The sequence below is a fragment of the Canis aureus genome, chromosome 3 (assembly GCF_053574225.1).
Source record: "Canis aureus isolate CA01 chromosome 3, VMU_Caureus_v.1.0, whole genome shotgun sequence".
NCBI lineage: Eukaryota > Metazoa > Chordata > Mammalia > Carnivora > Canidae > Canis > Canis aureus.
In genome coordinates, this window is record NC_135613.1 from 22,331,934 (window position 1) to 22,356,482 (window position 24,549).

Genomic DNA, 24,549 nt, shown 5'->3' on the forward strand with positions numbered 1-24,549 from the left:
GCTGTAGGGCGTCGACCGTGAGCCATGCGTTGAATCCCCATGCTGTCTTGCTCGCTGTGCTTATCGTTGCCACTGCCTGGAGGAACGGGGGCTGGGGTGAGGCACAGCTCTGTCCTGACGGGATCACAGGAATTCCGGCTAGTTGGCTGTCCACACTCCTCTCCCTGCCCCTATGTCACCTGGAGCTCTGGGCCCGCTACACAGGTAGTAAGAAAAGAGCAGGTGTCAAGACAGCAGGACCCAATTTCTAAGGCCAAAGTGACCTGGAAGGCCTCTCCTTACTTTTCAGACTGTGCACCTACTAATCCCCTGCCCTTACCAAGTCCATCAGGTGGGTCCTGCTGCAATGCTAAGTGACCCTCAGATCACGGTGGCTTCACAGTGGCTTATGCAAACCAGGCCTCTCTTCTCCCCCCATGCGCCCCATGCAAGACAGGGTCCTTGCCTCCCTGTGGTCCCATAGCGTCCTCGGCTGATGGAGCAGCCACCTCCTGGACCATGGCCAGCCCCCTGTGCCTGAGGGAGATGGGGGCCTGAAGGATGTCCTGGCCTGGAATGATGCACATCATTTTTGCCCACAATGGAGTGGCCAGAACTAGTGTATGACCCATCCATGCACAAGGGGGTGGAAGTACAGCCCCGTGTCTGCATGCCGCAGGACGGAGGGGACCCAAAGTGTGGAGTGAAGAGTACTGATGACTGCTACGTTCCCTGCATTTAAACAGATGGTTAGTGAGCCTCCCGGGGGTGGGAGCTGGAGCCAGGACCAGCCAGGAACCAGCAGCACCAGTGCTTGCGTTCTCTGCGACATGGGGCGAGCTCCTCGCCATCTTTGGGCACCCCAGACCCTCCTCTGTAAATGGCAAGAACGGGGTCTCATTTCTTGTGTCTATTGCCACATTTGGATGAGGACAGGTGGATGAGACCTGGGGGAGCGCACTGCACACCAGATCAGACGAGAGGACGCAGAGTGTGGACAGTAACAGGGGTGACCCACAAAGCTCCCTGGCTAGAAACACAAGGGAGCTCTTTGATTCTGGAGTAATTGCGAAGGGAAAACAGAGTTCTCGTATGCATTTGTTCAGTTTCCCCCAGCACTGTCACCTTTCGCAGCCCTGGAACGTTGATCGTCAATCAAAGCGACGGGATTCACACTGGTACATTATCATCAGCTAAACTGTGGACTTCATTCAGATGTCACCCGTTTTCCCACGAACGTTTTTAGTCTGGCGTCACCCAGTGCCACAAAGGGCAGTTCCACTGCCCTCAGGATTCCCGTGCGTGTCCCTTTTAATGCATTACTCCTCTGCTCCCAGTTCCCTGCAACCACTTCTCTGCTGTCCATGCTGCAATCTTTCCTTTTCTAGACTGTCATATAAATGCCTTAGATAAGATGTCACCTTTGCATCTGATTTCGTGAACTTAGCAAAATGCACTTGGCTGATTCCTGTAGTGTGAAGTGATGACAAACCCATCCTTTTTACTGCCGAGTGGTATTCCGTTGTATGGATGTCCTACCGTTTGTCCATCTACTCGTCTGATGAAGGACATCTTGGTCGTTTCCAGTTTTTGGCAAATAAAGCTGCTCTAAACATTCACATAAATGATTTTGTGTAAACATGACTTTTCCGTTCACTATAGTGAGCGTATGTTTAACTTTATAAGAAACTGCCAAACTGCCTTAAAAGGTGACCCTACCATTTTTGCAGTGTCAGCAAGGAATGAGAATTCCTACCAGGTTTTTGGATTTTAGCCATTCTAACAGGCATGTAGTGACATCTCACTGTGTGTGTGTTTCAAAAGATTTTAACTATTTATTTGAGAGAAAGAGAAAGAGAGACAGAGACACCGACAGAGATAGAGAAAGAGAGCAGGAGCGGGGAGGAGAGGGAGGAGCAGACTCCCCACTGAGCAGGGAGCCCGATGTGGGGTTTGATCCCAGGAACCTGGGATCATGACCTGAGCCGAAGGCAGATGCTTCACTGACTGAGCCACCCAGGGGCCCCTCACTGTGATTTTAATTTGCATCTCCCTAATGACAACAGATGTTGGATATTTTTTCATATATTCTTTGATGAAGTATCTGTTCAAATCTTTTGCTCATTTTTAATTGGTCTGTTTATTTTCTTATTGTTAAGTTCTTTATATATTCTGGATACAAGTCATTTTTATCAGCTATCTGATTTGGAAATATTTTTTCCATGTCTGTTGTTTGTATTTTCATTCTTTTTACAGTGTCATTAACAAAGTAAATGTTTTTAATTTTGATAAAGCACAATTTATTAATTTTGTTCTTTTTTTTTAAAAAAGATTTTATTTAATAATATGAGAGAGAGAGAGTGCACGAGTGGAGGGGGCGCAGAGGGAGAGGGAGAAGCAGGCTCCCCACCAAGCAGGAAGCCTGACATAAGGCTCAATTTTAGGACCCTAAGATCATGACCTGAGCTGAAGACAGGCACTTAACCGATTAAGCCACTCAAGCACCCCTAATTTTGTTCTTTTATGGATTTTTTTGGTGCCATATCTAAACACATTGCCAAATGCAAAGCGATGTAGATTTTAATATTTTTTTCCCTAGAAACTTTATAGTTTTGCATCTTATGTTTAGGCTAATAATTCCTTTTTTATGTTAAAATGTGAATTTTAATTGTAAAAATTGTTTTCTGTAAATATAGCTATAGCAACTTCTCCACATACAACTTGGCTCAGATATAAAGATGATATGCGCAGATGTCATTGGTACCACAGAACAAAGTCAATTAAAGAAACACTCTCAGCTTCAGGATTACTCCAGCTTTCTTTAGGCCATTCAAATTTTCACCACTGAAAACAGAGAGGACGATATACCTATATGCACCGGTGTTTAGGGTAAAATTTATCAACTGTCCCACTAATTTCACATTATGGGGTAAAAGACTTGGAATAAAACCAGGTTCAGTGTCTCTTATCGCTGTAACTCTTCGAGTGGGTGTTAATGATACACTTTGAGTTATTTTTTGGGTAAAGGGTGAAGTATGTGTCAGTTCTTTATACATCTTGACCTTGTGTCCCATGACCTTGCTAAGCTCATTTATTTATTCTAGAACTCTGGGATTTCTCTAAATAGATAATCATGTCACCTGCAAATAAAGGACAATTTTACTTTTCCCCTTCTGATCTGCATGCACTTTATTTCTTTTTCTTAATTGATTGCCCTGGGGTGTAAACGGGGGCGTTGAGAGAGGACATCCTTGCCATGTTCTAGTGTTGAGGCTCTCACCAGTAGGGTTTTGAAGCGCCTTTGATTAGGATCAGGAAGTGTCCTTGTATTCCTGGTTTCCTGAGAGTTTCTTTCTGGTCATGAATGAATAATGCATTTTGTCAAATGCTTTTTCTGCATCTACTAAGATTATTATGATTTTTCTTGTTTAACCTATTAATGTGGTAAATCACATTTATTGCTTTTCAAACTCATTGATTTTTTGATGAATAAAAAATTGACACTTTTAAAGGCTTCATGTGCCCATTATTACTAACGGCTTTTAGGCCTTTCTGGCTGAGTGACTTTGGATAAATTACTTAACCTCTCTGGGCCTCAGGCTGGCCTCTCCCTACTTTGGGAGGCTGGGCTGGATGGTTGACTTCGAATAGCCCCTGCTGTATTGGTGGTGGGGGTGATGCGAGAGCACACAAGAATAATGCTTTTCCATGGCTGTGCCTTCATGCTGACAGCTAACCCGAGACTTTGCACCTTGTTAGGTGTCTGCTGTTTTCCAGGCTCTAGGCAGGACTTGTGAGCATTTCCTAATTTAATTCTTAAACCAACATTATGAGATAGACGTGATGCTCTCCACTGGACAAATGGGGAACGTAGGACACAGAGAGGTTAAGTAGCTGATCACAGCCAAGTGTGCAGTGGGTGAGAGTGCTGCTTTGTAAAACAAGCTGCAGGAGTGAAGTAGGGCACAGACCCAGGCCACCCAGCACCGCGGCCACCTGAGCATCTGGAATGTGACTCCTCCTCCCTGAGATGTGCTGTCAGTGTAAAAATACAGTCTGGATTTTGAAGACTTGGTACCAAAAAAAATAAAAATAAAATAAAAAAGGAAAAAGTAAAATTTCTCATTGGTAATTTGTTAATATTGTGTTTCATGTTAGAACAATATTTCGTATACATTGGGTTAAATACAGTACAGGGTGGATGCCAATTCCACCTGTGTCTTTTCACTTTTTCTAATGTGACTAGTAGAGAATGTCAAGTTACATATGAGGCCCAGACTTTATTTCTGTCGTACAGCATGGCCCCAGACAGGGGTAGGGCACGCGGGCCGAACAGGGCCCAGCACCTGCTTCTGTTTTGTTTTGTTGGTAAAGTTTTATTGGTACACAGCCCATCCATTCATCGGCGTGTTGTCTACGGCTGTTTTCACGCTGCAGCAGCAGAGTTCAGGAGTACCGGCAGAGACTGTACCCAGTCTCGGTTCCCAGAGCATTAACCATCCTTGTAGACAGGTTATAGGTGGTGTTACATTTTCTTTCTTTCTTTCTTTCTTTCTTTCTTTCTTTCTTTCTTTCTTTCTTTCTTTCTTTCTTCTTTCTTTCTTTCTTTCTTTCTTTCTTTCTTTCTTTCTTTCTTTCTTTCTTCTTTCTTTCTTTCTTTCTTTTCTTTTTTTTTAAATAGTCTTTTCTAAAGTTCCAGAAATAAAAACATCACTTTTGATGAGAAGTAGGAAAGACCATCCATGCTTTCTTATTGCAAAATAATAAATTATGAGATGGGGAACCAAAGGTGTGGTTGGGGCTGGCCCTGTAAATGAGTCATCTCTGTGGACTCCTGAGCTTGCTCTTCAGGAGGATCTGGGAGGACCCCAGGAAGCCTCTTGCATGGGCAGCAATCCAAACATGCTCTCCTTTTGGAGGGGCTGTTTATGTAGGGATGAGGAGGGGGTGCAGAGGCTAAGGAAGCCAGTCAGCCAAGGGCAGATCAGAAGAGGCTGGGCCGTGCAGCGTGGGGGGCTCGGGAAGCCAGGCCCATCTGGTTTGCGTTAGGTTTATAAGGTTGATAGCAAATAAGGGTATTAGAGCTAATTTACTTATTTAGAGAAAGACGACTCAATCCCAGAAACTGATTGGGATGGAGCAGTCCCCATCTCCCCCTCCCCAGCTCCCCACCCCCCCGCCGCCCCGCGCCTGCTGCGATGCCCCACAGGAGGAGGAGCCTGCCATGCCAAGGCCCTTATGCAAAGCTTGGTATCTTTTTAAAAGTAGCCCTGCAATCCTGTGTGGCCTTGGGGCTGGTCTGTAGAACTCACCAACCTGCTCCTCCTGCAGCCCCATCCCCAGGCCTGGACATGCTTTCCCGAGGAGGATCTTGGCCTCCTTGGATCTGGGGTAGCACAGTCTACGGGGCAAGAATGAAGAAGCACAGCAGCATCTTTCTGGGCCCAGAGCCACTCACCCAGTAACCTCAGCCATCTGGATCCCTGGGGTATGCAAAAAAAAAAAAAAAAAAAAAAAAAAAAAATCACAAGAAGCCCAGCAACCCCACAGGCCATACATGGTGATTTCAGGTGTCAGCTTCCCACGGTGCTGCCCAAAGCCCCCACTCATTTCCCTCAGTCCAGGAGTGATGTCCGGGGGGCCTCCTGTGCAGGCGCCGTTCTTGGACCAGGGGCTCTGGCTCCTGGAGCTCTGACTCTACTCGGAGGCAGGGCTCCCTTTGGCCTGGTTTTCTAAGTACTCTGGCTTCAGAATCAAAGTCATCCCTCCCTCCCTCTCTCCCTCTTTTCCTTCCTCTTTCATCACATTTGTTATAACTAGGGTTTCGATATGGCTGGTTTATCCACCTTGTTCTTGGAGCACACACCATACTCTAGATTTTCAAGATTTTCAAGATTGCACTCCTCCTTCAGACTTGTTGGCTGTGACCATAGCAGATCCCCCCAAGATCCAGCAGATCCTATGAGATTCACATTAGGACTCCCAGGTCACTCATGAGAGAAATGGGTCATTCAATAAGTAATTAATAAATGCCAACCACCAAGCTCCATCTTTGGCACTGAAATTATAGCTATGAACAATTAAAACTAGGTTCTACCACGTCCCCCCAAATAAATAAATAGAGAGGAAAATGGACATTTCAAAGCACGAAGAGGTAATGGGAATAGAAATCTGACACTTTGGAAAAGGCCTCCAGCACTGGGTTCAGCTCTAGTGGCATGTTTGGATGCTTGAGGAGGTTTCAAGGAAATGTCCATACTGACCCCACCCCAAACCGACTAGGTCAAAATCTCAGGGCTGCAGGTAGAGGGGTCAGGTTGGATGCAGTTAATGTCGAGAACCTTTGGCGTCTTATCAACCTCAGTGACGAATTCTGGGTTTTTCTTGCTCTAATCTGGTCATTCTCAATGCAGGGTCCCAGAGCGGCAACATCTACATCTCCTGGGAAGTTGTGAGAAATGCAGGTTCTTAGTCCCCTCACCCCACTGTCCCCACCCCTCACCTGGGTCCTGCAGAATCAGGGACAGTGTACACATCAGTACACGAGCTTTCCAAGTGATTCCAAGGCAGCCTCCAGTCTGAGAACTCTGCCCTCATCCATGGACAGGTCCACTTGCTCTCAGCTCCAGGACTCCCGACCTCATCCCAGCTGAGCACAGACCCCTCAAGTCTGGGGCCCTCCCCGAGGCTCCAGGTGGGGCAGCTAGCTCTCATCCCCTTTGCCAGCTCAGCCCACTGGGGTGGCATCCCAGGAGCAGCACGCAGGTTTCCCTGGGCTCAGTGGGAGGAGAGTGGTGATCAGCGAGCGATGTCTGGTGTGGACAGCCTTGGAGCGGCCCACTCGGCTTCTGTGATGTGCATTTACATAACACGTTTCCTTCCACATCAGGAGCCCTTATCACTGGGAAACTCTGATAATCTCAGTTGGGGCACCTCGTCTATTTCTGTCTCTTGGGCTGCTCCGGGGTTTGGCAGCTTCTTTAGAGTCCTGGCAAGTAAACCCCATGTGCATATCCATTTTAAGGTACCATGGACTGAAATTCCAAAAGACAGAGAGAAGGCCAACGTTTTAGAGTCCCCCACGAGGAACATCCCCTCCACCTCTTTCCCTGCCTCCTGCCAGCCTCCATGTCGGGTCATTTCTGCTTTTTTTTTTTTTTTAAGATTTTATTTATTTATTTATTTATTTGAGACACACACACACACACAGACAGAGAGAGAGAGAGAGAGAGAGAGAGAGAGGCAGAGACACTGGCAGAGGGAGAAGCAGGCTCCATGCAGGGAGCCCGACATGGGACTTGATCCTAGGTCTCCAGGATCAGGCCCTGGGCCCTGGGCACTAAACCACTGAGCCACTGGGGCTGCCCCATTTCTGTTTTTAATTCTTTCTCTCCTTTAAAATAAAATTTGTTTTTGGTCAGATTAGAAAAGGGATATGACTTCACGATAGAAAACTGGTAAAATGCTAAACAAAAGAGGCACAAAGAATGAAATTAAGATTGTCTGAAATCCCATCTCCCAGAAATAATTCCCTGTTAACACTGGTTTTATCCTTCCCTGTCGTGTTTCTCTCCTTGGTGCTGGGAGAGGATGCTGATCTGTGTGCAGTTTGTCACCTCATTTCATTCACTTAAATAAATACGATGAGAGGCTTGTGGCTTCACAGAGGAAAGGAAGGACCCCAGGGTCGCTGAGAAGCCTAGGGAGAGGACAGCTCAGTCATTGTGGGGGACGGGCCCCTGCTTCACACCCGAGCTCTGCACACCCTCCCGGCATCGGCCCACTAAGCCCCCCCAGGGGCACCGGGCAGCACCTTTGCTACCGCCTTCCACCTTATATGGACGAGACAATGTAGCTGAAGAGTGGGAGAGTGTCTGCTCAGGGCCACGCAGCTACCTGAAGCGGCGTCTCCACATCTGCCTGGGAGAGGGGAAGATGGAGCCATAGAACCGTCTCGGGGGACGTGATGTCAGGACTCCAATCTGTGCCTGGTGTTCTTCTGGGGTTGACCTTATGTGTGGTTCTTTGAGTCCACCCATATCATGGTAGCCAAGATTCTTTCAGTTTTCAGTGGCAGAGACTCACTTCACATTTAAGTAATAAAAACACGAGACTTTGTGACTCATAATACAAGTTCCCCCAACCCAGGAGTTCAGGCACAGCTGGATCCAGGCACTTGGATAATGTGGCAGTCTGTCCTTTGCCCTTCCCTTGGTTCTGCTTTGCTCTAGGTTGGTTTCATTTTCTCCATGTACCAGCCTCTGGCAACTCTGGACTTACATGTACCAGTGTGGTCATGTTAAGGTGAAGAACATGGTTTGTTTTCCACTTTTCCAGCAACACCCTAGGGGTGACTCTTATAGGCCTGGTCATATGACATCTCTGAACCAATCACTGTGACTTGGGTTGTCTGGGCCCGGCTCCTGTGTTCACTCCTGAAATTGGGGGTTGTGTCAACCACACTTGAATCTCGTGGAGTGAGAGGAGATAAGGGACAGATCCCCAGAGGAAATCAAGAGGCTAATTCCTAAAGCAGGAGTAATGGGGGTTTAATGGTCAAAGACAGGCTATCCGGTACGGTACAGTGCCAGAAATGCCACCATTCGGTACATTTCCTTCACGATCTTCTGAAGACCAGGGTCTGTTTCCCATGTCTTAACCTTCTGCTACTCTGATGGGGGATCATCATTAGTATGTAACAGGATTGGGGGGTCAGGACTTGCAGGACATGAGGTCCTGGAGCAGGGGAAAAGTTAGCTAGGAGGGAGAGAGAATTCTGGAGCTCAGGAAGCCTGAGTGGGAGGCTCTGGCATTCAGAGGATAGCGTGAGAACCCCTGGTGTGGGTGCTGGAAGTTTCCAAACAGAGAGAGAGGTTTATGGACAAGCTGCATGATTTCACAATTTTGCTCCTGGGTCAGCCCTGTCACGGCAGGACTTGTGAGCACATTCTCAGCCACTCCAGGCCGAGCTCTGGCTTCCATGTGCAATGACAGCTCATTCCAGGTGGAGCCAATTCCACGACCAACAGATGTGTCTCTGTTTATACTCCTTGGCTCACACCACTAATCCTCCTAGGTTCAACTTTCATGTTGGTCTCCTCCTATAGGCCGGAATTTCCAAGAACATGAGGAGCATGTGTGGTTTGTTCATTATCGTATCTCCAGGGCCTGGCACACAGCTGGTGCTCAATGAGTGCTTAGATAGATGATAGATGGATGGTTGAGTAGATGCTTGATTGAATGGCTCAGTAGATAGGTGGATGGATGGATGGATGGATGGATGGATGGCTATGTGAATGGATGGTTGGGTGGATGGATCAGTGTGTGTGTGTGTGTGTGTGTGTAGATGGGTAGATAGCTGGTTGGGTGGTAGGTAGCTGTGTGGAAGGGTGGTTAAGTGGGTTTCTGGGTGGGTAGATGGTTGGATGGGTGGGTAGCTGGTTGGATGTATGAATGGAGGGATGGATGGGTGGATGGGTGTGTAGGTGGGTAGGTGGGTGGATGGGTGGGTAGGTGGGTAGGTGGGTGGATGGGTGGATGGATGAATGGATGGGTAACTGGGTGGATGTATGGTTGGGATGGTGGGTGGATGGTGGGTAGCTATGTGGATGGATGGTTGAGTGGGTATCTAGGTGGCTTGCTGGCTGGCTGGGTTGCTGGGTGAGTGGGTGGATGGCTGGATGGGTAGGTGGCTGGATGGCTGGGTAGGTGGGTGGATGGATGGGTTGGTGGGTGAGTGGGTGGGTAGCTGTGTGGATGGATGGTTGGGTAGGTGGGTGGATGGATGGGTTGGTGGGTGAGTGGGTGGGTAGCTGTGTGGATGGATGGTTGGGTAGGTGGGTGGATGGATGGGTTGGTGGGTGAGTGGGTGGGTAGCTGTGTGGATGGATGGTTGGGTAGGTGGGTGGATGGATGGGTTGGTGGGTGAGTGGGTGGGTAGCTGTGTGGATGGATGGTTGGGTAGGTGGGTGGATGGTTGGATGGATGGATGGCTGAAAGGATGGTTGAGTGGACAGATGGCTGGATGGAAGGCTAACTGGGGCAGAATCATGTGATTGTTAAAACAGGGTCCTTGAAGCCAGGCTGCCAGATTTAAATTCCATCTGTATCATTTGCTGTTCAGCTGACCTCAAGTAAAATTTTAGTCTTGTTGGGACTCCATTTTCTGATCATTAAAATGTGGATGCCGCCAGTACTGTCCTCAAAGGCTGTTGTGGAGATCGCCTGAGACGCCGCACGCAAGCCCCGCGCACAGCCCCTGACACACGTGTATGCTCACTGACTGTGGCCTCCCCTGTCCTTTCTCAGTTATTTTTCAGCAAATACTCATTGACCACCAAATGCCATAGAGCGAGGCGCTTTCGGGATGCCGGGGACACAGCCGGGGATAGAATGTGTTCCTGCCCACCAAGAGCTAATATTTTTATGGAATGGATTTTCCCCACTTACTTGATAAGCACTTATTATAATTTACATGCAATTTTTTTATTCCTTTTTTTTTCAAGGACTTCACCCCCTCCGCCGCCCCTCCCCCGGCCTGTAGAGTCCAGGAGGCAAGCGCCTTAACTGTTTTGTCCACAGCTGGATATCAAAGAGAGAGTAAATGATTATTCTCCTTCCAGTTGCTCAGGCCAAAAGCCCTGGGGTCGGCCGTGTACCTCCACCCCTGCACATGGTACATTCAGTCCCGGCGCAGATCCTGCTGGCGCTGGACCCAGCCCCACCGGCCACCTCCCCGTCACCTCGTGCGCTCAAAGCCCCCTCCGTCCGCGGCCCAGTACCCGCTAGCTTCTCCCTGCTGCTGCCTCTCCTCTGGCGCGCCAGGCTCGCATCTGCTTCAGGATTGCGCACATTCTGTTCCCTCTGGAATGTTCTCCCCAGGTCTCTGCGAGCTCCTCCCTCCTCTCCTTCCAGGTTTACTCAGTAAGGACCCCTTGTCAGTGAGGGCTTCCCTGGCCTCCCGAGCTCAGAGCTTACCACCTCCCTCTCCTGACCTCCTGTCCCCCCCACTCTGATGGCTTTCCCTCCTGGCGCTTTGCTATGGACCGCGTGGGATATTTCCTTGACCGTTTCCCTGACGAGAAGGGAAGTTCGGCCTGGAAGATGCCTTGTGTTCACGGTTGCATCCCCGGTGCCCTCGTGCAGCGCTGCCGAGAAGTAAACGCTCGGTGAATATTTGACGCATTATCACCACTCCCACTACTGTTGTTTTTAGTACTTTGAGCAATCTTTTCCTCTCTGGGGATGTGCTAACTGGGGCGCTTGTCCCCACCCTGTGTCTCGTGTACCTGCATAGTAATCTCCCGTAGAAATGACTTCTTTAGCGCTTTTGTTTCCAATTGGTAAATGGGGAGGGGGTTGGCGGAAGCCCCTCTGAGGTCTTACCCGACTCAAACGCGCTAAGGCTGTGTTGTAGGTTCAAAGGTGGCCCCCAAAAGATATGACACATCCTAATCCCTGGAAAGTGTGGCTGTGACTTTATTTGAGGAAGGGGTGGCTACTACCTTGTAGGCAAAAATATGCAATTAAAGAGATGCCTGGGGTGGGACGCCTGGGTGGCTCAGTGGTTGAGCCTCTGCTTTCGGCTCAGGTGGTGATCCTGCAGTCCCGGGATCGAGTCCCACATCGGGCTCGCCTGTGGGAGCCTGCTTCTTCCTCTGCCTGTGTGTGTGTCTCTGCCTCTCTCTGTGTCTCTCACGAATAAATAAAATCTTCTAAAAATTATGCGATGAATTTAAGGGTCTTGAGAGGAGGAGCTGGTCTTGGGTTACCCAGGTGGGCCTTAAATCTGCTGACAGATGTCCTTGCAGAGCAACACAGAGGGAAGGATGGAGCAAAGAGGGGAGTGGGATGAGGGGAGCTGGGTCTTTGCCAGGGGATGCCTGTTTGCTGACCTCTCTCCTGTGCTCATGGCCTCATCTTCTTGGGATGTGAGCCCCTTTCTCCCTTCTGGGATGAGGGGTATCTTTGACTGGCTCCTGACTGCTTCCCTCTGCAGGGGCCCCGAGCAGCCACCATGAACTTGTCATCTTGAAATCTCTCTGGCTACACAAAGTAAAGCCACAGGAAGCAAGAGAAAGGCAGAGAAGCATATGACCGGACCACAGGCAAGGGGACCACCACACACACCTCCATGGCTCTCCCCGGGGTCTCTCCAGAAGGACCCCTGCCCTCCTCTCTCAGCAGGGCAACTGGCCACCATTCCATCCTGACCTGTGCCCAGAAGCTGTGTTTGGTGAAGAGGGACTGAGCCTCACACTCATTTCTAGTCCAGAGAAAACCCAGGGAGAGTCCACTGTCCATACATGGCTTGGGGCTGGCTCTTAAACCTGTGATGCTGACCAGGTGTCAGTGCTATATGACTGGCCCATGTGGGGCAGGTCCCCCCTGTCCTTGGCCCAACCATCTCCGGCCAAGGGGAGCTGTCACAAGAGACATGGTGACTCCTGCTAGAAGCACTGGCGAGATGGAGCAAGATGGAGCCAGGAAGTCCTTTGTCCTGTGAAGGGGAGATGGGCAGGCACAGTGAGGTGATCCCCGTGTATCCCGGATCTTCTGCTCATCACCACGGATCCCAGTTTTGATTTCAGACCCATCTAACTGGTCCTGTGAATTTTTCTTCAGTCCAGGTAAGACATGTTTTAGGCCACCTGTGACTCTGAATTTCTGCCTGAAGGGCAGGACGTATCCCATAGCTGAAAGCTGGCTGTCTCTACAAAGAGGTCAGGGATGAGGTGAGCAGTCATGGGACCTGCAAGGCCTGCTGTCCGGGGGATGACACAGGACCCAGGATTAAAGGTCAGGAGGACCTTGGGGAGGAACGGCAGTCCGAGGCCAGGGGGCTTGGAGGCACCAGTGTGTGTGTCTCGGAGGTGCCCTTGGCCAGCACTGGAGACTCGGTGGGCACAGCTGGCTCAAGGCACGGGTGTGGGCCAGCTGGCGGCAAGCCCCCGCCCTACATCATTTCACAGCTGCCCGGGAGGTGTACAGGCTCTGGGATGCCACCAGCTCTGGTGACTTTGAGGGGCTTTACTTCTAGGAGACTTTAAATCGCATCTCTTTCCAGGAGGATGCTGAGCAACCTGCAGTACGTGGGGTGCGGCACTGGCAGGGGGCAGAGAAGGTTCACTGGGGAGCTTCCCATGGGGTGGGGCGGAAAACACGGACACAGTTACCCATGGGGCAGGGTAGCTCATGCAGAGCTCCCCAGATTTTTCTTGGTCAATCAACCTCACTGGGCAGTATTTGCCTACGGTACCATCCATCTCGAGCGTGCCGCTTGGTGACTTTGGACGAATGCATCCACGCATGGCCCCCCGTTGGCTCCCCGAGAAGACGTGACACATCTCCAGCCTCCTGGAGAGCCCCTCCCGCCCTCTGCAGCCCTGTCCCACCTTGGCCGCAGACAGCTGCAATCTGCTTTCCCTCACTTGGAAGTGGTTTCTCCTGTCCTAGATTTCCGTACGATGGCATCATTCGAACGTCCTCGTTCGCTTCTGGTTTCTTTCACTCTGTGTGACGTCTCTGAGGTTGGCCCGTGCTTCCGGGGGCCTCAGCCCTTCCTGCCTGTTGAGCGCTGAGTAGTATTCCACGGTGCGAGAAAGCCTGCTCGATCCTTCCTCCTCCTGCAGATGGACGTCGGGCGGGCTCCGGTGCGGGGATCTCATGTATGAGGCCGTTGTAAACGTTTTGTGGCAAGTCTTCTGTGCAAATGTTTTAACTGCTTTTGGATAAATATTCCTAGGTGTGGAATCCCCCTGCTGCTGGCTGAAGCTTCCCTGGGGTGGAGATCCTCTAGTTGTTCACATCTGATTTCCAGCCTAACCATGTTTCCCAGCAGCCCTTGCAGGAGGGCCATGGGCCAGACTGTGTCAGTGGAACATGAGCAGAAATGAGGGATGCCACATCCAGGCCAAACCTCCCCACCATGCCCTGTGCCCTTTGCCCTCCTGCCAGCCTACCTCAGATGCACCTGTTGACCACCAGAGCCAGCAATGGGAAAGGCAGAGCCACAAGACAGGAGGGATGTGGGTGTCTGACCGCAGTTTGGATGAGGGCCACTGGGCCAGTCAGGGTCATGCATCTCGGACCAACTGAGAACAAGAAGTGGCCATCTCTAGTGCTGGGCTGGGGTATGTGCTGGCCTTTCTGACTACAGCCTCAGCATTACTTTGCCTCTGGGGATGCTCACTCCTGGAAGACAACCCACCCACCCCCACCCCCGGACCAAGGGAGGGTGGGGACAGAGGACTAAGGAGGCCACAGGATTTAGTGGGAACAACAGCCGTTGAATCCAGGTGGTGCCTGACTCGGAGTGACCCCAAGTGTGTCCTTGAGCTTTCTGAGCCTCAGTGCACTCATCTGCAGCATGAGAGGCCACCCCAAAGTCCATCCTTCCCTAATTTCTGGGAAGGAGGGTAGGAGGTGGGAGAATGCAAAAGCCTTCTTTGTTGATTTGTGTGTGGCCCAGGTGGGGAGCCAGGATGAATCTGGTGCAGAGGCTCTCAGAGCGGGGTCCCCAGACTGGCATCATCATCATCATCTGGGAGTTTTGCTAGAAATGCAAATTCTGAATCAGAAACCCTGGGAGTGGGGCCCAGACATCTGCACATTAACAAGCCCTCTGGGTGAGTCTGATGGAACCACAGTTGGAGAACTGCTGGTCTAGAAAGTTCTCAGGAGCAGGGAAAAAACACACCTCGTTCATCCCTGAGCAAACCCCGGAGGAGGGACAGGTCCTGCTGAGACCCAACAGGCCATACAGTCTGGTGGTTCTCAGGGAAGCAGCTGGGTCTGGGAGCCAGTGGGGCAGGCCCCTCTGGGAGGGCTCACAGGCAAGCGGAGTTGGTGGGCTCCAAGAAGCACTGATGGGAGAAGTGTCTCCCAGTGGACCCAAGGGCGGCCCCCACAGGCCCTCCTGCGCCCCTGCTATGGCTCTAGCACACACGGTTGTCTTAAGCTGTGTCCCGTCTCACTCAGCAGGTGCTCCTGCCCCTTCCCTGTGGTGGCCCTCCACACACGACAGTCACCATCTGCGCCTGTGGACAAGGAGGCCTGGGGCGCCCGTGCCCTCCTCCCCATGCAGATGCAGCCCTCCTGGGCAGTGGTGGGCTCAAGGGTCCGCCAGGCCCAGGCCAGGCGGCTGTGGGCTCATTAGGCTGCATCTGGATCTAATTAGCCGTGGAGGCTCCGAGAGCCGAGGTCTGCCTTTATCATCCCCAGGGCAGAGCCCAGACGGGAGAGAAATGGCTGGGATATGCTCTGCTTCCTGCGGGGCGAGGAGGTGCGTCTGTGTGTCAGTGGTGGAATTAGCGATGGTGGAGGGTGGGAGGGAGAACCAGCCCGGCATCCCACGGCCAGCTGGCCTCAGGCTCCTCCCGGGCCCCACGGGGTGGGAGCGATGATGGGGTTCTCCTTGACACCTTGCCATGCTTCAAAACACATGCTTGTGAAAATGGTTTTTAGCTGAACGTGGAATGAAAAAGGCTGTGTTTTCTTCTTCTACTCAGAACCTTCTAGATCAGCAGTTCTCAAACTCCAGTGCTATTCGAATCACAGAGGCAGGGAAGGGGGACTGTTAGTGTGCAGATGGCTGGGCCCCACTCCCAGAATATCTGATTCAGAATCTGCATTTCTAGCAAGCTCTCAGGTGATGCTGATCCTGCTGGTTCAGGGACCCTGCTCTGAGAGCCTCTGTGCTAGATTTACTTGGGGTCCCCAGCTGGACCACACACAGGGATCACCTGGAGCTTTACCATCTACCGCTGTCTGGATTCAGCACCCCAGCACCCAGGTGGTGATTGATAAGCATTGGCTGGGGCAGTGGGGATGTTAAAGTTCACGGGGTGATTCTAACACATGACGGAGTGAGAGTGGAGCATTCAGTCCTCGTAGGTGTGTCTTGAGGAGCAGGCGCTGTGCCGGGTCCTCCCACACTGGACGTGAGTGATAGTGAAGAGCCAACAGTTGCTGCCCACTTATGCCCTTGTACTTCTTTGCCTCTGACATGGATAGTGCATTCACCTGTCTCCACTCTCCCACAAAGCAGAGGCTATAGTTATTCTCGATTTAGAGGTGGGGATGCTCCAGTGGAAAGAGGGGCCAAGTAGCTTGCCTAGGTCACGCAGTGACAGTGACCTGGAACCCAAGTTAGCCCCCTGCATGGACTGTCCTGCTCCAGGCATGGGGTCAGGGGCTCCCCTGCAAGCTGTCATTGGGCAGCCTGCCCCGAGACCCAGTGCACAGTGCGGCCTCAGGACCTGCTGCCAGTGCTGCTCTGTCCCCCTGGGGCTGGGGCTGGGCAGCCAGTGGTTCAAGGAGGGGCAGGACAGATTTGCAGAGCTGTGCTAATTTCACCAAGAAAGCACTCCTCAGTCACTGCCGTCCACTTAGTTTTGAGGTTCCTGGTTAATCCCACAGACCCTGTTGAAGCCCGAATCCAGCAGACCCAATCAAAGCCAGAACCTGCAGACCCTGTTGAAGCGAGAATCCCACAAACTCTGTCAAAGCCAAAATCCAGCAGATCCCACCAGAGCCAGAATCCCATAGACCCCATTGAAGCCAGAATCCAGCAGACCTGATAGAAGCCAAAATCCCAAAGACCCCGATCAAAGCCAGAATCCTAAAGACCCCACCAAAGCCAGAATCCTGTAAGACCTCATTGAAGTCAGAATCCTGAGGAAATAGAGCCATTCCCCAAAAGGCAGGAACTTCTCTTCCAGAATCTAGCCAATTATTAAAAGGAAATTTAGGGACGCCCGGGTGGCTCAGTGATTGAGCATCTGCCTTTGGCCCAGGGTGTGATCCTGGGGTCCTGGGATCGAGTCCCACACCGGGCTCCCTGCATGGAGCCTGCTTCTCCCTCTGCCTGTGTCTCTGCCTCTCTCTGTGTGTCTCTCATGAATAAATAAATAAAATCTTTAAAAAATCAAAGTAAATTTAGATACTTAGAAAAAGCTTTGGAGCTGTCACGATGGGTTAAAGACTCAATTTGTGCCGCTTAATGCTGGCTGTAACCCCCGCTCCGCAGCCCTGTGCTTCCAGCTTCTGGGGGGCGCTGACGTGGACTGGCAACCCGAGAGGCAACCGCGTTCGCCTGGGCGCAGAGGCCAGCCTGCGGTGAGGGCCTGGGGGTGAGCTAGCTGTCCGCACTCGCTGCCCTCCCTTTGGTTTGCTCAGAAATTCCTATTCAAGGATGACCACGGGGGAAGGAAACATATTACCCACACGAATCATATGATCCTCAAGGGCATAGCAGGCTGGATGGTTTTGTAGGGAGGCAAATATCCCGAAACTCGGAGGAACGGGGCCGACCTCGCCGTGGTCCCGCGCCCCCTCCCCGTCTTGGCTCTGGGCACCTCGCTCCTCCTAACACCAGCACCACGGGGTGTTTTTCTTCCCCTGCTGGCTTCCTTTCCCAGAGTGTCTGTGCCCTGAGGGCAGGGATCTTGTCTGTTGTGCTCCTGGCAGGATGAGTGAAGAGCGGCCGTGCAAGCCAGCGCGCTGACCCACACTCACAGCCGTGGCATCTGGAGAAATTCAAAATATGTTCCGAACCCTCTGAGAAATGTGCAAGTCATTTTGGAAAAAAAAAAAATTTCCATAAAAATGGTTGCAACAAAAAAAAAGTTTTGTTGATTAAAGCGGCACAAATAACGTGGGGACCTGATTAAGTGGCTCGCTGAGCTGCGCTGTGGTCACGGACGGTTTTGTTGCCCGGGAAACCGACCACCAGGCTCGGTGGCCCAGGTTACACCCTGTTCGTAAGTCAGACGCTGAACCTGGCATCTGGTTTTTGATAGAAAACAACGCGCAGCATCCTCCTTTTGTGTGTTGGAAACTGCTGATGCGCTTCGCTCTCGTCTCCGCTCCTGCCACCGCCTCCCAAGGTGGCGCTGAGGTTCTGAGCAGGAGGTGCGGCTGGTGCCACCGCGTCCACCCCGGGAGGGTCTCACCGCCGCAGCCAACGCCGGCTGGGCCCCTTCTCTCCTGTGAAAAGCAGAGTGTCAAGGTAGCGTTGATTTTGGCTGAAGATCACGCTCCAGATTTTAGCAAGGGGAAAAGAACGGGAACGCTACCCATCCAGCAGCATCAAATTGGGAATTTCCTCTGTGTATTTAAAAACATATTCTGAGGTCACGATCCTCTTGCGGGTTCATATTTTTCTTTGCCGGCCCCGTATGTGTAATTAAAGTCCACATTTGAAATGAGGACTGGAGACCCTAGGGCCACTTTCTCACACACTCGAACCAGCTTCTTCCTCCCCCTCTCCTCTGCATCCTCCTCCTCCACTTAAGATTTGCATCGCTGGGGCCAGGCTCAGGCTCAGGGTTTCTTTTGGTGGCTAAACAGCAACGACAAAAGCTGGCGCAAGTCGAGCACCCGATGCTGGGCAGGCCTGGTGCGTGGAAGGCTGGCCGCTCCTGTAGGGGCTGGATGCATTTATTATCTGCATTTTGCAAATAAGAAAAAGGAGACTCATCAGGTCAGGAAGTCATGCAGCTTGGTGTGACCTTGGACCCCAGAACTGGTGCTCGTAGGGTATCGGGGGAGGCGAGGTGAGCACGTTCCCACGAAGTGTCCTTCAGGGCTGGTGTTGTCCTTACACGGCCTCCGGTCTCACCACCTCCTGTGACACATGACAGGGCTGGGGTCTGCGAGGCCTGTGAGGTCTGCTTGGGATCAACAGGCAGCAGAGTGGGGGCCATGCCAGGTTCCTTGACCCTGTCTGAATCTTTGTTCCACAGCCATGCCTCCTTGGCCACCTTCCTTGGCCCCTTGTCCCTCACTGGGTTCTCCCAGGCCCAGCCACAGGCTTTCTCCTCCTCTCTTGTCCTGAGGGTGACTTCAGAGCTCCCAGAGTGGACAGGCTTGAGCCGAGACACTGGTGGAGGCCTCTTACCATCGTTGTCTGAGCATAGCCCACTGTGCGTTCCTAGTCTCTGACTCCTCCACTACAAGATGGCTGGATGGGACAGGCTGGGGGCAATTCCCAGGGCCCAACAGGGATAACAAAAGCAGGAGTTTCCTGTCTACAATGGCAGATCCCCCCAAGCTTGGAGCCCAGAACCACCACCTGGTGATGTCTGTGGACACACGGGAGCCCTGTGGGTCCTTGGTCTTCTGTGCCTTGCACATCCGCATGTGTTCCCTTTTCCTCTTTTCTATTCCTCAGACCATCTGAGGTTTCAGGCCCTGTCCAAACTGACTCAGCCCGATGCCATGTTTCCAGAAGATTCTCCAACCTACCATGCTGTTCATCTGTCTGCCTCCACGTCTTCCTTATCTGGCGTAGACCCACCAAAGCTGATCTCTTCCTTTTGCATCAATAGGCAACCTACCTCTGTGGATGGAGGCCCGGCAAGAAACCAGAGTGAGGACAGAGGGGAAGTGCAGAGTCTCTGCAGGGGCTCCCCTAGGCTGCCTGTGGCCCTCCCTGCCTTGCCCTCCATTAGCTCTGTCACTGAGGGCAAGCTGGAAGCACTCTTATGCCCTGCTTTCTAGGGCTGCTGGAACAAGAAAAGGTCTAGAAACCCCATACACAGTCCCTCCTGAAAAACAAACAGCCCCAAGTACTGCTGTTTAAAGAATGTGAGTTTAGTCTCTGCTAGGAATGGGATTCTGGGTCATAGGGTTCTTCATCATACCTGCCCAAGAGGTATGACAATCCATGTCCACACAGACACTTGAATACAAACATTCACAGCATTACTCACAACAGCCTGAAGGTGTAAACAACCCACATGTCCATAAACCAATGATTGGATAAATAATGTGTGGTCTGTACACACAGGGGAATACTACGTAGCTATGAAGAGGAACAAAACTCTGACACCTGCTAGATGTGGGCAAACCTGGGAAACATCATGCCGAGCGGCATAAGGCAGTCGTAGATGACCACGTATGGTGTGACCCATCCACAGGACAGTCCAGAACCGGTACATGCATAGACATAGAAAGGAGGTTAGTGGTTGCCAGGGGCCGGGAGGGCACCAATGGGGATTGGTTTCTTTTTGTGGTGATGGCAAAGTTCTGGAATCAGATGCAGGTGACAGGTACACAACAATGAGAACACATTAAATGCTCCTGAATAGTTCACTTTAAAATGGTTAGTTTTTGGTTATGTGCATTTTGCCTCAATGACACAATATGTCTCCCAGTCACCTCTCCGGCTCATGCCATCTTCACTGCCCCATCTGGGCCCCCAGAGTCCCCACTGCTGCCCACGATGCCAGCCCTCCACCTCCTTCACAAAGTCATCTCCCCAACAAACCATCCACATCTCCAAGGCTGGAGCCCTTTGGTCTTCCCGCCACACAGAGTCCTCACTCAGCACCTACACAGAGGGGACCCACTGTGTGTGGGTCACCTGGGACCCGACACCCTCCTGACCTGTGCTGCACCCCCAGGGATTCTGCTTCAAGGGGCCTGAGGTGGGGCCCAGGCCCTGAGCGTCCTAAAAGCTCCCCCAGCGGTTCTCAAGCACACACAGGATGGAGAACCACACTCTGGAATCAGTGAGCGTCGATGAAGACATTGGGTAAATTGGGCCACTATTTCTACATCTACAAAATGCTATTCCCATTTTTCTTTAAATAAAAATACTTTAAATAGCAACATTTAAGTTTAAATACTATTATCTTTCTTGGAGTAGAACCTCTTTGCACATCTTAACTGAGAACACCGCGTGCTTCCTGTGCCGGGCACTGTTCTCAACATCAGCATTGAGGCTTGGCAGCAGCCAGCTGAGATAAGTCCCATCACAGAGCTGTGGGGGCAGGTGAGGCAGGTGGCTCGAGGCCACTGGGCCCATCAGGGCAGGGCTGGGGTGCAACCCAGGTGGGCGGCTAGAGAAGCAGGCCTGTGACCCAGCACGTCCAGCCCTGCTGGCCTCACCTAAGCAGTGTGAGAAGCTCATGTGAGGCTTGCAACTCCTCACCCCACCTGACAAGGAACCTGCCACTGTGGACACAAATAGGTGTTCTCTACACACCGCCTAAAATCCCTTCATGCTGCCAGAAGCAGACACGGCCACATTCTGGGACTGAGAGAGAGAGCACTCATTTTGGCACCCAGGTTATGTTTAAATTCCAGGTGTGGGACATCAACAAAGACTTGTCGCCCCCTTGAGCCCCAGGGGTTCAGCATCTGTAAGTGGGGATAGTGCCCAGTGCAGAGACAGGTGGAGACAGAGGAGGGGGGGAGTGGTGAATGGAAGAGAGGCAGCAGCGCTCAGCACAGTGGTTGAGCCGGGTCCCAGCAGAGTCCTAGTCTCAGCCGTTGGCCTGGACCCAAGAATGGTGGGAGCTGGCCATCTGAGGGACACTCCCTGCCACTGAGTGGCTGGTAGGGCAGATGGGGATGGGGCTAAAGGAGACCTAACAGGATCTTGTGGGACTGTCACCTTCTCTCCTTCAGATAATCTCCAAGGCCATACACTCGGGCTATAGGTCAAGGGTTCTCGGGGTTGTCTTACGAGCAGACACCCTCCCAGGAGGGTTTGGGCAGGTCCCACACAGCCCCCCAGGTCCCGGCTGGACTCTGTGTCTGTCACATAAATGCACTGGCCACGCCGGCAGCCATCAGGGCCCCCCAGAGAAAGGGTCGGCGTTTACCCGACAGGTAGTACAATAAAGTCAAGTGTCTGCAGAAAGGAAGTAGATGTGCATCCAGACGTGGAACTCGGAGGGAACTTGCCCAGCGCATCCTCCCGAGCTTGCAGTCCGGGCAGCTCCCACACTGACACCACGCGTGTGAAAGGGCTTTGGTGCATTACAATTAAAACGGAAAATAATTCTCTTCTCCCTGACAAATGTGCCATTGAGAAGATGGGGGTGGGGGAGGGAAGCCCATGGAGCCACTAGCTCGAAGGAGCTGTTTGCATCCTCCCTAAGGGCTCCTGGGCTCCCGTCCCAGGGCCACCGACAGTGGCCGTCCTGCCCGCAAGTGCTCCCCTTGCCAGCGTCCCCACCTTCTCGTCTGGGAGCAGGTGCCATCCGCAGTGCGCTCACAGCAGCCCCTGAAGCATCGTGGGCACTGGCGTTGTCAGTATTGTAATCACACAAGGTTGCAAAAGACTTTAAATGAATCAATCAACAGTAGAAGGACCTAACAGAAAAGTAGGCAAAGGTACGCACAGGTGGTTCGCTGAAGATGAAGCCGGACATTAATATACCGCTGAAAAGGTGCGCGTTCTCACCAGTGGGTAGGAAAGCGGTGATGTAAGCCCTGAGTTACCTCTCGGGCTCGTCGTATGGACCAGACTCCACAGTGTGACAACACCGTGGCGAGACTGTCCCTCAGAGCACGCCCGTGCCATGCAATTTGGCAAGAGCTAGTAAAATTGAAGAGAAGTAGCCCCACGACACACTTTACATTCCTGGAGAAATTCTTTCAAATGCACCTTTCCCGTCCCGTGTGTGACTGTGAGAGAACGTTCACGGTGACGGTCTGTCTACCTGTCAGAACTGCCAGCCGCCTGCGCCCCCCGAGAGCCGGTGGGTGCACCTGCTTACCCCTCCTCCGGGAGCTCAAAACCCTTCACGCGCATGAATGCTTCGTATCCCTATGCACAAAACCCCCCAACACAGACTTTGGAGTAACATTTGAAAGTTTCAAAAGGAAATGTCAGTCTGATGCTTCTTAAAAATACAAAAGAAAAAAAATACAAAAGAAAACTCTAAGTTGTTCTTGGATGCGCGTGAAAGTAACAGTGAGGCACAAACACTAGAAAAAACAAAAGAGCTTCTGCGAACGACCGTGGGACTCCGTGGGGAACTGAATGTGAAGCTACCGTGGGCAGGTTCTAGGATTTACGCGTCTGCGTCTTGTGCTGGTGGGTGCTTGGCACTCAGGCCCACAAAGCGGGTGCTCCCCCACCTTCCCCTCCATGGGTGATGCTGCAGTGGGAGCCCACCGGGCGGACGGAGGCCTCTCCACGGCACCAGCCAGGCTTTTGTGCCCAAACCAGTGGCGGGGCGGCCCCTCCCGGCTCAGGCCTCGCCAAGCCCTGGCGGTCAAGGTGGGTGCGGGTGGCCGGGCAGGCGGCCACCAACCTGGAAGGGGCCTGTGTTCTCCCAGAAATGGTCTCCAATGGAGCGTAAATAGCCAAATATTAGCCTGCCACATAACAGGGGATGACAAAATGTCGGTCTGTTTCTTGTATTTGATGCAGAAAAACTATTTAAATCTATGAAACTTAAAAAAAAAAAAAAAAGCCCCGTGTGTGTGTGTGTGTGTGTGTGTGTGTGTGTGTTAGCTGGGTGGGGGGGCCGAGTTCTGCAGAGGGCGTATGTGTCTGATGGCCAGACTTCTGTGCGTTGCCTTATTGTGGCTGCTTGAATTCTTTCCAAATGGGCCTTTCTTTCCTTTTTTCTCCCATTCCCCCCCACCCCCCCACACGGAGAAGGGCCCCCTTTCACATTTTACATGTTGTGATTTCACTGAGCCCTTCCAATTGGTCGTCAACAGTTCATTTGTGCCAGGACCTTCTGTAAACTCTGCACGCGGGTCTCCCGGCCTGACCACCCACCGAAACAGGCTGTCTAAACAGCGTGTGTCTGGGCCTCAGACACAGCAAGTGAGTTAAAGATGGATCCTGTCCAAGGGTTTTTTTTTCCTCTCCAAGCAGAGGTGGGGGTTGGGTGGGAGACCCTGGTAGCACCAGGCCCTACTCAGAGGCGGCCTTTTGAAGTTAGAGCCGAAATGGCCCCTGTCTTTTGTCATTTTTCTCTGTGGTAGTCCTTGAGCTCAGAAGGATCTTTCTCACCCTTTCCAATTTGGGGAGTGGGGTCCATCTCTGTGTCAGGAAAAAACATAGGGACTGGGGCTTCTTTCCACATCATCCCAAATACTGCAGGACCAGGGTATCCCCTTCACCCCAGTTACTAATTTTCCAGGTTATATCCGTCAGGATACACTTCTCTCTGGGTCCTGAGTGGTCCTTGGCCGGTGGCTGGCAGGATCAGAAGTAACCTGGTGACATGAGGCTGCCCCAGCATGTGTCAAGGCCCTGTGGCTGGTGGCCACATATAACCATGTTTGACCCTCACAGGCGCCGTAGGGGCTAGGCACTGTTAGCCTAGGCACTGTTAGCGCCTATTTTACAAAGGAGGAAAAGGGAAGAGCAGAAAAGCAAAGGTGCTCACGTAGGCTGATGTGACTCACACACGGTGGAGGGATTAGGGTCCAGGTGTGTCTGAGTCAGGGATTGTGTTCTACCCTTGTCGCTAAGTTCTCCTCACCACTCCTGTTCCCCAGTCTGCTGGAAGAACAGGGAAAATGTTCCAGAACATTCCGATGTGATTGCTGTGTGCGTGTGTCTGTGTGAACATCTTTATTAAGGTATAATTCACATACTGTACGATTTGTTCATTTAAAGCGTACAATTCAGTGTTTTTATGCAAAGTCTCAGAATTCTGCAGTCATCACCACTAGTTTTAGAATATTTCCGTCACCTCAAAAAGAAGCCCTGTCACCCTCCCTTCTTCCCCTTCCTCCCTCCCCTGCGTCACCACGAATTTGCTTTCCCTCCCTACAGGTTTGACTGTTCGGAGCGTTCCCTCTACGTGG

The 24,549-nt window shown here is 51.8% G+C and overlaps 1 long non-coding RNA gene across 1 annotated transcript in view; it reads right to left on the reverse strand.

Moving 5' to 3' along the window:
• Positions 1-5,187: 5,187 nt before the first annotated feature.
• The window catches only part of LOC144310288 (uncharacterized), a 65,039-nt gene continuing 45,677 nt past the window's right edge, over positions 5,188-24,549 (reverse strand). Inside the window, exon 4 of the long non-coding RNA XR_013375985.1 lies at positions 5,188-5,462. This is a non-coding gene — a long non-coding RNA (uncharacterized LOC144310288). The remainder of the gene's footprint in view (positions 5,463-24,549) is intronic.